Source organism: Peromyscus californicus, unplaced genomic scaffold (genome assembly GCF_007827085.1).
Source record: "Peromyscus californicus insignis strain IS unplaced genomic scaffold, ASM782708v3 Scaffold_14__1_contigs__length_90479793_seg_2, whole genome shotgun sequence".
Classification (NCBI taxonomy): domain Eukaryota; kingdom Metazoa; phylum Chordata; class Mammalia; order Rodentia; family Cricetidae; genus Peromyscus; species Peromyscus californicus.
Genome location: NW_026294436.1, coordinates 8,690,509 through 8,707,983, shown reverse-complemented (window position 1 = coordinate 8,707,983; position 17,475 = coordinate 8,690,509).

Here is a 17,475-nt window from a genome sequence, read left to right as displayed (position 1 = left end):
ACAGTGAGACGCTGAGGAAGGGCCGTTTCTTCATTCATAGGAAGAGAGGAAGGGATTATAGCTCAGGGATCACATGCATGATCAAGCCATGAGCTCACAGAAACCAAGGCTGTCAGTATCAGCAGTCAAACAGAAAAGAGCCTGTTCCTCACACCCTCTCCCCATCAAGTAGGCTCAAGATGAGCCAGGCCAAGAAGCTGCTAAAAGGAGCCTTCCTAGGAGCTGGGAAGATCAGGGTGGCTCAGTGGTAAAGCCTGATGACGGGAGTTTGATCCCCAGAACCCACAAGGTAGAAGGAGAGACCAAACTCCTCCACATTATCCTCTGGTCTCAACGTGTATGCTGTGGCATGCACACAACACGCAGTCATTTTTTTAAAGTAGTCTTTCAAAACTACCAATTTTCATGATTCTCCCATGTTGCCAGCAGAGGGCCTCTGAGATAGGCCCACACCAGAGGACAGCGACCTTGGCAGAGGCAACTTGGGCCTGCAGCAGTGGAGCTTTGATTTGTCTTTGTGGGGAGGCACAAAGTGACATATTGCCAGGCCCTCTCGTGCTCAGAGCCCTTGAAGAGATGGATCCGACCCCATGCTGACCAGGCTCTAAGCTAAGTTTGGCCTTGAGCTCTGATCTTCATGTATCACTCAGGAGCACCAGGGGTGCGGGCATGCTTCATCACACCTGGTTTTCCTGAGATAAGCCCTTCCCATGCCTTGCCTTCTCCAAGCATCCAAGCAAACCTGAGAAGCTCAGACTCATCCTAGTGTTAATAAGGATTTAACACAAATCAAATGAGGCCATGACAGCTAGTAAGTGTCCTGGCCTGGATTCAGGCCCGAATCCACCCCAGAGCGGAGACTCGTCCACTCTGACTAAGGCTAGCTGAGGTGGCCTTTTGTCCTTCATTCTTCCCATAGACAAATGATGGCTGTATCCAAAGACACAGGCAGGAGAAGCCACCAGAGCCAGAGTCCAAATGTAGGGCTGTGTGTAGGAGCAAAGACCAAAAGCTTAGCCTCGAGCCTGATCCTGCATAGAGCTGCTGACAGCAGACCAGACACCACAGCAGCAGGGCCCTGGACCTCATTCCCACGACATGTATTTGAGCATCAGAGAAGAGTCTGGGTGTGCAGGAGCATCATACGTTCAAGACCAGCCTTGTCTATATAGTGTGTTACACAACCAAATAATGGTCTTGATATTCTATGATAATCTTGAACTGCTCACATGGACACACTGCAAATCTTGGTATCTTTATGAGGCTAAAAGGTCAGAATAGAGGGCCAGCCAGATGTCTGGATAAAGACACTTTCCGCCAAGCCTGACCACCAGAATTTGGTGCCTGATTCACCCACATGGTGAAAGGAGAGAATCGGCTCCCACAAGTTGTCCTTTGACCTCCACACACATATACTCCCCACACATACAAAACTATATAAATAAATGATTTCTAAGTCAAGATCAGAACACAACATAAGACACCAGAGAGATTTGCAGAATGCCACAGCTGGCTTTGAATAGATGGGTGGCGACACAGGCCATGCTGTGCATGCTCTGGAGCTGGAACCCGCAAGGAAACAGCACCACTGGAGGTTCGGATCTTCTGACTATTGAGTAGGATAGGGTGGGGTGCTGTGTGTGTGTGTGTGGTGTGCATGTGTGTGTGTGTGTGTATCATCACATGTGTGTGGAGGTTAGAGGACAGCCAGAGGGAGTCAGTTCTGTCCATCATGTAGGTCCTAGGGACTGAATGTAGGTTGTCAGCCCTATTGGTGTTGGTTGGCTGTCTCTGTCTTACTGCCTGTCTGTCACTAAACTTGAAGTCAGGCTGGCAGCCAGCAAGCCCCAGTGATCCTCCTGATTCCACTCTCCACTGCGTGGGGGGTTACAGGCACATGCTGCCATGTTTGACTTTGCATGTGAGTGCTGTCTGTGTCTTTGAACTCAGGTCCTCATGTGCACCCGGCAAAAGCTCCTATCTACTGAGCTATCATCCCAGCCCCTGTGTTTCCTCCATTAATACTTGTATACATTACATAATGATTGAATAAAATAACCAGCATTTCCATCCTCTCCAACTTTTCTTAGTGCTTTGGGATGAGAATACTATTTTAAAATTTTTATTGATCTGTTATGGTTATGTGTGTGCATGCTCTGTATACCAAGGCACACACATGAAAGTCAAAAGGGTCAATTCTCTTTTCCCACTTTTATGTGGGTTCCAGAGATCAAACTTTACCAGCTGAGCCATCTCACTGGCCTAGGATGAAAATATTCTTCTTTCAGATGCCTTTTGGTGATTTTGGAGTTTGGAGTACTCTTAAGTTTTACTTAGTTTCTTTTTGTCCAACTCTCAGTATCTGTTTTCCATGGCATAATAAGTTACCATGGTAACATGATCTGGGCAATAGGTGAACTGAACTGAGCTGTTGAAGGTGCCTAGGAGAAAAATATCAGTAATCTAAGAAAATCTACTCACTGAGCAGAACCTAAGGCCACAGACATAAGATGGATAGGTCTCAAGGCCACCAGGAAGTGCTGGTGTCACCAGCTCAGATACAACTCACTGTGGGAAACTACACTCGATCCTCAAGTGTCCACCTACCCATCTGCAAACCCCCATCCAAGCTGCTCAGCTTAATGCCAACTGTGGGGGAGGGCTTACAACTCAGAACAAGAAAAGGATGAGTACAGAGCTAGCCTGCAGGAATTCTGAGAGGTTGATGGCAGCCAGGTTGGAACATAATCCAGACATAAAAACTGACTAGTCAGTGGTGATTCAGGCCTGTACTTCCAACTACTCTACCTAGTGCGAGCCCATTCTGGAGAAAAAAGACTAAGAAGCCACAGGCATGTTTATTACTCACAGCCACTTCCTGTCTTATCCTCTCCGCTTCCTGGTCGCCATGATGTAAACAGCTCTTCACCACACTCCTGCTGTGTAGTATCCTGTGCCACGCTCTGACAGCAGGAGCTGAAGTAAGTCCTCCCTCCCCTAAGTCGTCCCTTCCAGGCAGCTTGTCACCATGGTGAGCAAAGTAACTAATAGAACTGCCTTTGGCGTGAAGAACCTCACAGCAGGGCAGTGTTCCAAGTTCATTTCTGTTGCTGTCATACATACCCTGACAAAAAGCTCAAGGGAGGAAAGGGATTGTTTGGCTCACAATTCCATCATTTCAGGGAAGTCAAGGCAGGAACTCAAGGAAGCTGGTCATATCATAGCCACAGTCCAGAGTGAAGAGAGAATAAGTGTGTCCTTGCTTGCTCCCGGCTCGCTTTCCTCCACTTATATTGTTCAAGACTTGCTGCCTAGGCAATGGTGCCACCAACAACGGGCTGTATCTTCCTACATCAGTTTACAAAACAATGCCACACAGACGTTCTCACAGGCCAGTGTGATCTAGATAATTCCTCATCAAGAGTCTTTCCCAAGTATTTCTAGGCTGCTTCAAGATTACAATTAAAACTAATCAGAACAGGTAGTATGGCCTCTTTATAATGATTCGTTCACCCTCCCCCAAACATGGAGGCGAGATGATTTGAGAGGCAACATAGAAGGAACCAGGCATCCTGGGGGCAACAGCACCTTTCTGGAGGCACTCAGTGTCTGCAGTGTGAAGCTTCTACACTCTCAGATCCTAACTCTCCCACTGCACCCCCATCTTCCTTGTTTCCAAACCAGCAGAATTAAAGTATTTGGTGATTCTAATTAATTGTGCGATTCCATCACAGTGCTTCTTCTTTGCTGTCCCCATGGTTCTCCCAGAGTCCAGGCTCTCTTCACTCCCCATGGGTCCAGTTGTGACTGTTTTCTACCATGCTTTGAATCTAAAAGTCTACATAGTTGTTGGAAAGTGATGGAGACTTTAGAGGAAATATTTTTCTTTTCTTTTTTTTTTTTGAGGTTTAATTTATTGTTTATTTATATGTATATCTGTGTGCCTGTCTGTGGGTGGGTGTTTACTGCTCTACTTAGGAACGTAAACCTGGGACAGCAGGTCCTGAAAATGAGGCGGACTAAAATCTCATGCAATAGCCAACTTTATTCAGAGCATCAGACAATTTATACTCTAAGAGTCATATAAGTAAAGTGTCCAATCACAAGGATAAGCCACACACAGCAAGTAAGCCACAGGTGGCAAAAAAACAAACAAAAACATGTTTTTTCCATGGAGGCATATAAACAAACAACAATAGCCAGTTGTAATGAATAATCTAAAGCAAGCTCTCTCTTATTTGAGAGAAGGCACAAAAGCACATTCCAAAAACAATTCCGTGTTTTTTGAAGAAACTGAGGTCACGAGACTCTTGTCTTGTTTGTTTGTGTGTGTGTGTGTGTGTATGTGTGTGTGTGTGTGTGTGTGTGTGTGTGTGTGTGTATGTGTGTGTGTTTGTAGTTTCCTCACAAGCACTCAGAATTCTCACATGATTCCATTCTTGGCCCGTGTTCCTCTAACAAATGTGTATGTGCACATGTGTTGGGGGCTGGTAGAGAGCATTGGATCCCCTGGAGCTGGAGTTACAGATGTGTATAAGGCACCCAACATCGGTGTTGGAAACTGAACTCAAATCCTCTGTGAGAGCACAAAGAGCTCTTAACTGTGAGCTGTCTCTCCAGAGTAGTGTAAGTTATTGAGGAAGGTTATTGAGGCCTACCAATGGACATACCAATGGACTGTTGGACTCTGGTTCCTGTTTTGCTCCTTGCCCATGTGGTTGGGCTAGTTTTGCCTTGAGGTATGTTCTTGTGTCTTTCTGTGCATGTGATATTGGAATGGAAAGTGACACATTATTAACCACTGACTTGTACTGCAATCATCCTGTTAATGCACATTTTTGTTAAGACTTAAAATTTTTTTGTGTCTACCTGTGTTTATGTGTATATGGATGCCTAAAGATGCCAGAAGAGGGCAATGGACCCCCTGGAGCTAGAGTTACAGGAGGTTGTGAGCTTCCCAACATGAGTGCTGGGAACCAAACTCCGGTTTGCAAGAGCAGCAAGTATTCTTAACTACTCAGCCATCTCTCCAATCCCAGACTTTCTTTTGTCCTTTAAATTGCTTCTTCTGCATCTAACTCATCTTGACTGTTGCAGGTCAGGTTCCCTAGAACACACATGTTGAAATTAATTAATTTCTTGGGTTTTTTTGTGGGTGGAAATCAGCTACAGGGAGTGAAGGAAGGTTTAAGCCAAAGGAGAAGCTGAAGTCTGAGGATGTTCTGAGGTGGGATGACCCTACAGATTCATCTTAAGTTGTAGTGAAAGGCTTTATATCCTGTGTTACAACAGACCAGCCACTCCTAGAAGGTTTTGGCTTTCCAGAAGGAGGCATGGGTGGAGGTCGTTTATTATAGCTTTCTCAGCTGCTAGGGTGAGCAATTCTTCAGTCCTTAAAGAGAATATTGGTGTCAACACTGATGACCCAAAAAGAAAGCAGGACAGGGAGGGGGAGGAATGGAGGGAGGAGATGGAAGAGGGCAAAGAGTCCTTCCGTCCTCTCTCTTTGTATATATGTGTTCATGGATGTAGTGGTGTACCTGTGGAGGTGAGAGGACTACTCTGGCTGTCATTCCTTAATCAAGCCACCTTGTTTTTTGAAACAGCATCTCTCACTAGCCTGGAACGCTCCAATTTGGCTAATTAGGCTGACAGACTGTCTATAGATAGCAAGCCCCAGGGATACATCCTCTCCTACCTTCCCCAGCATTGGGATAACAACCATGTGCCAACTGTAAGCAATGTGATAGTTAATCTCAAGCTGTCGATTTGATGAGCTCTAGAGTCACCTGGGAGATGGGGCTCTGCACATGCTTGTCAGGTATCTTAATGAGGTCGAGATGGGAACATCTTCCCACTGTGGGCGACGCCATTCCCTGGGCTGGGATCCTGGGCTGTATGAAAAGTAAGCTGAACATAAGCATTCCCCGTTCTCTGCTTCCTGACAGGTTGCAGTGTGACCAGCTGCCTCTGGCTCCTGTTGCTGCTTCTTCTCCAGCACAGTGGACTGGAACCCTGAGTGTGAACCAAAAGGAACTCTCTCCAGGTTGTTTTTGCTTGGATATTTTATCACAGCAAAGGAAAAGCAGCTAAGACTCTGTGCTCTGTTACGTGAATTCTTGGGCCAAACTCAGCCCTTCCTGCTTGCAGGACAAGCACTTTACTGACTAGGCCACTCCCCTCCCCTCCCTCCCTCCCTCCCTCCCTCCCCTCCCCTCCCCTCCTCTCTCCTCCCCTTTTCTCTCCTCCCCTCCCACCTCTCTTGTCGGGTCTCATTGGGAGCAAAGTGAAACAAGGCAATCACTCCACGTCGAAGGAGGTGGGCGTCTGTATTAGTTACTCTCCCCGCGATGTGCTAGAATACCTTGACCAAAGCAACATAGGGAAGAAAGGGCTTCCTTTGGCTCCCAGTTCTGGAGAAGACACAATCCATCCTGGAGAAGGATGTACAGCAGCTGGAGAGTGAGTCTGACCTAACAGGAAGCAGAGTGATCATATTTCATCTACATACAGGAAGCAGGAAGAGAGAGAATAGGAAAGTAGACCTAGGCTATAAATCCTCCAAGTCCACCCTCTGTGACATATTTCCTCTAGCAAGGCTCAACCTCCTAAAGGTCCCCAAATCTTCCTGAACAGTGCAAAACTGGAGTGCAACCATTCAAGCACATGGGCCCATGAGGGACATTTCCTATTCAAACCACCACAGCACCCCTCTGCATAGGCCAGGCAGCTGCGTGAGAAGCATCAAAGCATGGGATGGAGAGAGGGCTCCGAAGTTAAGGGCATTTGTCGCTGCCGTAGGAGACCTGGGTTTGAGTCCCAGAACCTACATGGTGGCCCCCAACCATCAGTAACTCCAGTTCCAGGGGATCTAATGCTCTCTTCTGACCTCCCTGGGCATTGGACATGCATGTGGTACCCATAGAAACATTCAGGCTAACCAATCATACACATGCAGTAAAATAAATAAACCTGAAAAATAAATACAAATTTTAAAAAAGAAAAGTGTCATGACCTCAGGGTACTCAGTTGGCTGCCAGCTGAGGCGGCATTGGCCACCAAGCTTGGGGGCCGCCCAGAACTCCCTCCCATTCTTTCTGCACTCAGAACTGGCCAATTAGGCATTGGCTCATCATTGCTGGGTAAGTTCGTGGAAAAGATGAAGGAAAACTAGTAGCCGAGAAAAGACAATGAACTTTGAAAGTCTTTTCTGTCTTCTGTACCCCTCAGAGGCCCAAAGAAAAATTTTGGAGTTCCAAGCTAGTGAGAGACCCTGTGTCCAAAAGCAAGGTGAACAGTGCTTAAGAGATGACACACAAACCATGTTTTCAAAAATATTTTATTTTTAGGCCAGGCAGCAGTGGCGCACACCTTTAATCCCAGCACTCGGGTGGCAGAGGCAGGTGGATCTCGGTGAGTTCAAGGCCAGTGTGGTCCACAGAGTGAGTTCCAGGACAGCCAGGGCTACACAAAGAAACCCTGTCTTGAAAGAAAAAAAAAGTATTTTTGATTTTAAGTGTGTGTGTATACATGAATGCAAGTGCCCATAGAGGCCAGTAGAGGGCATTGGATCCCCTGGAGCTAGAGTTACAGGCAGATGTGACCCACCCCCTGTAGGTGCTAAAACCCAAACTTTGGTCCTAGGTAGGAACAGAGAGCACTCTTAACAGTAAGCTATCTCTCCAAGCCATTCTTTAAGGGGCAAACATTTGCCTGAAGGGAGAGTTTCTGGAGTCCAGTTTTGTCTAGATGCTAAGGAAAACAGAAGTACAGACTTTGCAAGATAAAGAATATGCCTGGAATGAGTCAGAATCCAAAATTGTACACACAATGGAAATTCTCAGCAGGAGGCCTGGTACTGACTCACTGAGCTACCTACAGGAGTGAGCTTGGTTCTGAGGAGATAGTTCTGAACCAAGAGGCATGGAAAAGAAAGTGGAGGTGTGAAGAGAGAGCTCAGCCTACAAGAAGATGCATGGGACCGGAAAACATTGTTCCCTCCTTCCGGTTTGGAGCTCAATAAGGAAATGGGCTCTCCAAGGCACCTTCCTTCTCTGCAGGTCTTAAGCTTGAATTTACTTTGGAAAACCCTCAGGGAGAGAAACAAAGTCTAGGGCTTTTTCAGAAAGTAGAATGTCTTCTGCTCCAGGGATCCTGGATAGAACTGGGGGGGGGGGGGGGGGGAGGAGGAGGGGAGGGACAGGCATTCATCATGGAGTGTGAGGCAGAATAGCAAGTTTTCTTTTTTAGATTTATTTTAAGTGTGTGTGTGTGTGTGTGTGTGTGTGTGTGTGTGTGTGTGTGTGTGTGTCTGTGTGTCTGTCTGTCTATCTGTCTGCCTGGTAGTGGGGTAGCATGTGTACATTAGTGCAAATGCCTTCAAAAACTAGAGACCTGGGATCCCTTAGAATGTCAAGTACAGGTGAGTGCGAGCCACGTGGTGTGGGTGCTAGGTGATGGACTCAGATCTGGAAGAGCAAGCAGCGTGGACTCTCACCCTCTGGACCATCTCTCCAGCCCTGGAACTGTTTTTCTAATTCCAGTTCCAAGGATCCAGTATCCTCTTCCAGGCTCCTTGGGAACATCGTGCTTCCATACACGAAGGCAAAACACGTATGCATATGAAATAAAGGAAATCTTAAAAAAAAACATTTTATGTTTTTCTTTAAAACTTTATACAGCCACCATTGATTAACATGTGGCACTTTAGAAGGCTATACTTCTGTCCATGGAACGTATCAAACATCATTTTGTTATTTCTATTTCTCTAACTATAGTGTTGATAAAAAAAGCTTTTAGAGACCGTTGAGGATGAACTCCTCTCTCATGGTCAGCTTTGGACCCACCTTCTGTTTCCCTGGCCACTCTAGGAAAGTAAACATCAGCCTAGCCTCTCTTTATTAATCCTCCTGCTTGAAAGGATGGAACACCTCTGGCCCTTGGGTGGAAAAATGGCATTCTGATCGGCTCCAAGATTAGAAGATCACTGTGGTCTCCTCCCTTAAGAGGTAATCCAGTTGGGCCTATCAGTCACCTGGCCCAGTACCCAGTAAAGCTGACTCAACCAGAGAACATGTAAAGAGATGGGAGGAGTAACCAGCCTCTTGGTAAGAGGCTGCTCATGTTTCCTTCTGTTGTAGTGATCAAATACTCTGATGCTTGTGGGCTCACTCATTGGCCCACTCTCTGGCCTATGCTTAGCCAGCTCTTTTATATAGCCCAGGAAAATGGTGCCATACACTTTGGGCTGGGCCCTTCTACATCAGTTAAGAGAATCAAGACATGTCCACGGACCAACCTGACAGAGACAATTACTCCACCGAGATTCCTTTTTCAGGTGGTTCTAAGATGTGCTAAGTTGACACTTGATTCTAACCAGAAAAGATACTGCAGTGATTGCCCAGTGACTCTGTCCCATGCAACTACTTGCAGAGTTCCCATTGTGTAGCACTACAAATGAGTCTGCACATGTTTCTGAGCTACTCAGAAAAGCAGAAAAACTCTCTCGTTTCCTATCCTGTCTTCAGACACTGGCCAAGCTGAGGGCATGCTTTCCTGGTCCTTACGGCTTCCCCACTCCCTTGTCCCCACTGTAGCTGTTTACAAATGGCATGGCCTTCTCTCTTTCCTCTTAATCTCCCTTCTCCCAGCAGTTGCCAAGGCTCCCAGCTTGTCTGCTCTGTTGTTTTCTCTTAAACTCTAGTAAGATTGCCTTTAACTTACTTCTGAGTCCATTTCTAAATTCTTTTATTAACAAAACTAAACTCAAAAGAGGAAACCCCGATTTTCCTGGCAGCACAGCTCTCAATGATGCGCTTTAGAAGGACCATTTTCAAATCATGAGCCCTGGAGTTCTTAGTTCATTCTGTTATCTAACTGCCTTTCTTTCTTCTTCTTCTTTTTTTTTTTTGGTTTCTCGATACAGGGTTTCTCTGTGTAGTTTTGGTGCCTGTCCTGGATCTCGCTCTGTCGCCCAGGCTGGCCTCGAACTCACAGAGATCCACCTGGTCCTGCCTCCCGAGTTCTGGGATTGAAGGCGTGTGCCACCACCGCCCAGCTCTAAACGCCTTTCTTGTTTCATTCTTTGAAGCTGGAAATGGAATCTGTTGGGTTTCTAGGTCTGTGGGTTCCATGACAAGATGTGGGGCTAGATTCTCTGGTCCTTACTCATGAACTGAGGGTTCAGGATGTAAATTAGCTGCAAGGAGAATGGAGAGCATATCCAGGCTTCATTCCATCCTTCATTCCTAACTTGGCCTTCTGTGAGCTGCTTAAAATGCAGAGGAGACTATGATAAACATGGTCTTCCAGTCCCACATCCATCCTGTGTGTGTGTGTGTGTGTGTGTGTGTGTGTGTGTGTGTGTGTGTGTGTGTGTGTGTGCGTGGTGTGATACTATTCTTAGGGAAACATGAGCAAACCTCTACTCATCCCAGACATGGAACTGACAATAGACCAAAGTAAGGACATCACCAAAGTCCAACTTGGTACATGACAGAAGATACACCAGGAGGAAGTAACCAGATGCTCACAGGCTTTCATTAAATCTACCAGGCTTCACTCAGGATGGCAAGAAAGTGCAGCCCTGGGGAGAGTCACAAAAGCGAGCTTTAGTGGGTAGGATAGGAGCAAGCTTGAGGCGAGCTAGTCAGGCCCTGATTGCCTGCAGCCTGAACAGTTTCCAAATAAGGGCACCGGAACATCCTATCTAATACAGCATGGTGAAAAATTGTAAATTCAGAAAATGATAGATTTCATTTTCCCAGGAGGGATGTGTCCATCAGAGGAGTCAAAACCCATTTATCTTGTTACCACCTCATTGATAGACTGAGACAAAATGGCGTCACCAGTGTTAAGCCCTATCAGTGTGTGTACCAATGAGTTTTATTGGGGTTGCTTACAGGAGCAGAATTTTTTGAAAGACAAGCTGCATTACCAAAAGCCCACTCCAGCAAGGGTGACAGCTCATGAAAGCTGGCAAGCTGATACTCATCTCAGAATTTACAGGCAGCACAACAGGCTGGAAAGTATCTTTTCTAGGTAAGACATTTTGTCTGATCCTTTTCCTGGGAATTCGGCTGGTTTTTGCCTCTTCCAGGCAGCTAAGTTGGTCTGAGCTTCTTGAAGTGTTTCTCAGCAGTACTCACTGCTTGTTGGGAGCATAAAGGCCTTTGGGTTCACAAATAGCACTAGGGAAACCAGGAATGTTAAACATGCAGAGTTGTCTTTTCAAAGAAAAAGATGTGTAACCTGTTTTTTCACCCAGAAAGCTAGGAATGGAGGTGCCTAACAGGCCAGGTCACCCTTGCACTATCTGTCGGGCCAGGCCAGGCCTGGCTCCCCTCCAACTCCCACAACCAGGATTGGAGGTGGCCAATAGTCTAGCCGATCTCTGTGCTATCTGTTTGACTGAGACCTTAAGTTAACACATGCAACCTATCTCTAGAACCCATCGTCATGGAAGAAGTGGCATGTACTTTCAGAAGAGTTTTGATGTAATGATGCCTCCTGGTTCACATGGGATTGTGTTGCATAAGGGAACTTTTCTTCCAAATTGTATTGTACTTAAATGTGCCTAAAATAAACCTCCCAGTGTCAGACTCTAGAAATCTGAAACAACACCGCTCCTGAGCCACACTGAATCAGATTGTCTTCTTGCCTCACACAGATCATTACTCTGCTGGCCTTGGCATTTGCAGAGCCCATCCCCCCAACTGCTCATTTATGCTTGGGGAAGGAGGAGCATGGTGAATCTAGCTGACTTCAGGGACTTCCTTGGCGCTACTGAGTTGTTTGCTCCTTGAATTTTCATGAGCTTCCCTGTGTCTTAAGGCATTTTCTTCCATGTTGTAATTTTTGTTTAAGAAGAAATTACTGCAAAGCAGGATGGGAGCAGGGTTTGGGGAGACTGTGTGTGTCATGTGACCTGAGTGGACTGGGTTCTTACAGCAAGTTGCCGCTCTCTATTCTCACCGTTGATTCTGGAAAACCTCCGGTTCTTGGTGATTGCTGTTGCTCTTACTGAGAAACGGGCATGTTTAAGAGCTGCATCTGAATGCATGGAAATTTTAAAAATGACTTTTGGATAAATAAAACAAGGCAGCTGGGGAAACGGAGGGAAAGGAGCTGTTCTGCTAATTAAAACTGGGAGACAGGAGGAGGAGGAACAATTACTCTACAGCACTATCTCTCCCCACATTCCTGCAAACAAATTAGCTCCAACACCCACGCAGGAGGAAAAAAATGGCAATTATGCTTAGATGTTTCCTGAACTCTTTGCCCTCTCCATCTGATCCACTAACACTGATCGCGGGCTCGAGGTAGGCCTGGTGCCTATCTGGATGAATGATTTCCTCCTACCTTTCAACTAAGCCAAAACCATAGCAGTGAGGAGGCTGGGACCCTGCACCACACTGAGAACTATTTCCTTAGATAGAGCAAAAGCTTCTGAATGACTGATTATCAATGACAGTCTTTTATCCAAAGAGGAGAAGACTATGTTTTGAACCATTAAATTTCAGCAGAAAACTTAACGGAACAAATATGTTTAAAATAGTTACATAAAGGCAGATGGAGCTATGGCATGTGTCCATGAACAGAGGATACAAACCGCATTTAGGGGCTGATGAGATGGCTCAATGAGTATGGGCACTTGCCACTAACCCTGACGACCCAAGTTCAATCCTTGGGACCACATGGCAGAAAGAACTGACTCCTATAAGTTATCTTCTGATGTCCACATGTGCTCTGTGGCGCGCGCGCGCACGCACACACACACACACACACACACACACACACACACACACACACAAACACACACACACACACACACACAGAGAGAGAGAGAGAGAGAGAGAGAGAGAGAGAGAGAGAGAGAGCGAGCAAATAAATATAATCATTTTAAGAATCAATCTCACATTTATCTCCAATGTAGATATAATGGAGGTGTCTGGCTAAGATACATTTTGGAGAAGTAATCTTTAAGTCTCAAGTAACCACAGTAATGGTTCTATAATCACCATGCATAGTTCTTTGTGTGGACATATTTTTTGTTTAGATTCCATGTATATTCTTGAAACCTTCATGAAGCCAAGGTGAAAGTTATGAAGGGAGATGGCTATCTGAAAGCCACAGGTGGGGGCTGGTAAGCCGTCTCGGGAGCCTGGGAGCAGACTGGAACAAGATGAGAGTGGGAAGATCCCATGCGATGCCTTCGTTTCATGTTCTTTTATTTGATGCTTCGTTCCAGATGTCACGGTGAATTTAATAACTCGGGGAATGCACTTCTCTGGGGGCTTGCGTGCTGTCTAGGTGAGGAGGGACTAAAGCAAGAGGACACTTTGTTTCTGATGGAGTGTACCAGTAAACACAGAGGCACGTGACCGTTCTCCGTGCCACGACTAAGTGACCGCAAGTGCTCAGCTCTAAACCAGACATTTAGACTGCCGCCCTAAGGTTCGGGGAGTATAATGAAAGGGGGGCTGGAAGACGGGGAGAAGGGCCACGAAATGCTGTCTTCTGGGTATGGCACAGCCTGTGCAGAAATGACTTCTCAGCAGCTGTGACTGCCTGCACTGTACTGGGCCTGCCAACAGTCAATCACGGATCGGGGAGGGTCGCAGAGGGCACTACCTCTCTCTGGTGAACTATGGCTACTGAGGTATTCTTGGAGAGGGGCAGTCATTAGTTGTGTGGTCACCAATGAGATCACCAGGCTTCACTGTACAGACCCAAACCCACGGGCACAGAGACAGCTTCTGTTAAACAGTGTATCACAGAAATGAAACAATATGAATATGGAAAAGAGGTAAGGCGGGGGCAGGGGGAGTAATGGGGAGGAAAGAGACTAGGGCGGGGAGCAAGCGATCAGAATGGACTGTATGTCTGAAATTTGTCAAAGAAGAAATTTAATACAAGTTAATTTCCGGAAAGAGGTAGGTATCACAAAAGGTTGTGAAAATTAAATGATTTACATGGGTTACTTTGCATGACTTCCGTGGAGTATTTAGCACAGTGACCGACAAAGAACACTTCACAGGGTGTTTTATAAAATTCCTCATAGTGTTTTGTGTAGAGCAGTCATCCGTGCGGTGACTGACATGGAATATTTAGCGCTGTCATCCACTGAGGGTAAGACAGGGAAGCAGAAGTGAATGGCTCACTACCCTAGAGTGGTCGCCACAGTGTGTCCCTGACCACCAGCCCCTGCGTGCTTGCTGGAAGTACAATGTCCTGGTCCCCAGCCCAGAGCTAACACTTAGGGCGGGGTCAGAAATCTGTCTGTTGGCTACTGCTCCAGGTAACTGATGTGCTCAAGTTTGAGAGGCAGTGAATCCCGGGGAGATGCAATGTCGGCTGTACCACAGGACTGAGTCTCAGCCCTGCCAAGTGTCTCTTTCCGCTCTGAAGATTAAAATAAAATAAGAAATTTAAAACAATTCCATATTCTTTCTATATCTCCCTCCCCTCCTCCCCCAAGGCAGCATCTCATGTATCCCAGTCTAGCGGTGAACTCACTATGTAGGTGAGGATGGCCTTGAACTCCTGACCCTTCTGCCTCTGCCACCTGAGTGCTGGGATTACAGGTGTTTGTCACCATGCCCAGTTTATGTGGTGCTGGAAACGGAACCCGGGGCTTTGTGCATGCTTGGCAAGCACTCTGCCAACCGAGCTGCTCCCCAGCTCCCCTGCCTCCTCCCTTTTTGGTTATTTACTTCTTGTGGCCTCATACTCACAGCTAGATTTTCCTCTCCTTAAGACTACATGCCTGCCTTGATGCCCTGCAGCACCAGAAATAGTCTCCATCTTCAGTGAGCTGGTGTTAGGTTCCCCTCCTGATCTTTCTTTCTTTCTTTCTTTCTTTCTTTCTTTCTTTCTTTCTTTCTTTCTTTCTTTCTTTCTTTCTTTCTTTTCTTTCTTTCTCTCTCTCTCTTTCTTTTTCTTTCTTTCTTTCTTTCTTTCTTTCTTTCTTTCTTTCTTTCTTTCTTTCTTTCTCTCTCTCTCTCTCTCTCTCTCTCTCTCTCTCTCTCTCTCTCTCTCTCCCTCCCTCCCTCCCTCCCTGCCTCCCTCCCTCCCTCCCTCTCTCCTCTCCTTCTTTCTGGTTTGCTTGGTGTCAGCCAGGCCTCCTGTGGGCAGCCTCATGAAGAGCCCCGCCCACATCCACTAGGAACTTACTGTCTAGTGGGGAGGCAGAAACAGGCCCCTGCTGTATGCTGCATCCAAGTCCAAGTCCAAGTCCGGGTGGAGTCCAGGGTCCCAGGAGAGCTGGGCTTGGGGCAGAAGCGCAGCTCAGAAGCAGTTTCTTTAAGTAGTTAGTGTCTAAGAGCTGATGAAACAGGAAATGGGCTTGATAAAATAATATTAAGAACCATCTGGAAGAACACATGAGAGCACCAATATCAAACAATGAATGGTTTTTAATAACAGCACAAAAGATAATCACAGGAGACATAGGAGGTCTGGAGAGATGAAAGGCCCAGCTGAATGAAAATAGTAGACACGGTCTACGTACATTTTCTTTGTCTCTCTTTTTATTAATTTTTATTAGTGAAGAAAGTATTAGATTTTAGGGCTGGAGAGATGCTCAGTGATTAAAAGCATTTGCCACTGTTGCAGAGGACCAGAGTTCGGTTCCCAGAACCCATGTCTGGTGTCTCACAGACGCCTGTAACTCCAGCTCCAGGGGACCTAACACCCTCTTCTGGCTTCTGCAGACACATACATATGTACGTTCACACACACACACACACACACACACACACACACACACACACACACAAATAAATAAAACTAAATCTTAAAAATAAAACAAAAAACGAAGTATTAGGTTTCACTGTGGTATTTTCAAACAAAATTTGTTTTTATTTTCTTTTTCCTCTTCCCCAGTGGCCCTGTGCCCCTCACACCCTTCTGTTCCTAGCAGCTTCTTTTCAGCTGTTCCCTCATCTCTTTTCCTCAACACCTCTGTCCCCCGGCCCCTGTGTGGTCTTCTGTCTAGTTTCCTAGCCTACAGTCCCTTTCTCATATACATACATATAAATATTGGAAGCCAGGACCCATGTATAAGAGAGAACATGTAGTGTTTGTCTTTCATAGTCTGGATCATTTTTAGATGGGGCCCTGGAGATGGCTCAGTGGTGAAAGGACTTGCCACAGAAGCCTGATGACCTGAGTTTAATCTCCAGGACACACTTGATGAAAGAAGAGAACAGACTTCTGGAAGTGTCCTCTGATCTCCATCTTACTTGTTATAGTACTTTCCAGAGTCCCCCACTTTCCTGCAAAGTACATGATTTCATTTTTCTTCACAATTGAATAAAAGTCCATTGTGTATCCGTTGACAGACACCATAGCGGTTTGAATGTGGAATGTCCTCCACAGGCTCAGGTAGTGGAACCCTTGGTCCCTAGTTGGTGATGCTGTTTGGGAAGTTGTGGAATCTTTGTCCAGGCTTGATGGAGGAAGTACATCACTGGAGGGAGGTCGTGAATAATGTAGCAATAAACATGGGTGTGCATGCATCCTTGTAGTAGGATATAGAGTCCTTTGGGGACCCAGAAGTGGTAGAGCTGGGTCATAGAGAAGATCTATTTTTTAAATTGTTGAAACAAAATGTTATTGTATGTGTTTATTTATACATGTTTCAGAGGGGGCGATGCACGTGCCACAGTGCTGGTGTGGAGGTCAGGGGCAGGAGTTGGGTCTCTCCTACCTTGTGGGCCTAGGGATAGAACTCCAGTTGTGAGGTTTAGCAGCAAGCACCTTTATCCTCTGAGCCATCCCTCTGGCCCTGTTTTTATTTTTATTTTTTTTTAAAGATGCTTCCATGCTTTAAATTGTCTCTAAAGTCAAAAATTGACAAGCCAGGAGTAAACAGACTACCACTGGGTCGGGGATGAATGAATTGCCATTTGCTCTCTCTGCGGGGTGCTGCCTAATCACGCTCACTAATGGTTTGGTTTTATCCTGTGAGTCTTTTTTTTTTGCCTGCATTGTTCACCTTCCTCCTGACAGGCATGGCTCTTACTTCCTCTCCCTCCATTTTCTCAGTGAAATCCCCATGTTTAATGTCCAAGTCAGAAGCAACCTTTCCCCAAGAGGCGTGCTCTTCCCTTTCCAGAAAGCAACACCCTTTGTTAGGTATCTCTAAACTGTTTAATACATGTTGTTGCAACATGGTTATTCTATAACTCTATCTGGTCTCTGGCAGATGAAAGGTAAGTACCTAGCTAGCTTCACCGGCCAACTTGACCCAACCTGGAAATCACCAGAGAGGAGAGCTTCAGTTGAGGGATTCTGTATGTCTGTGGGAAATTGTTTCGATTGTTAGTTGACATGGTAGGATCCAGCTCCACTCACTGTGAACAGTCCCATTCCTTAGTTAGGTGGTCTAGGATGCACAAGGAAGCTGGCTAAGCATTTAAGCTGATATATAACCAAATAAATACCAAGAGTCCTCTAAAAGTGGATCATTTT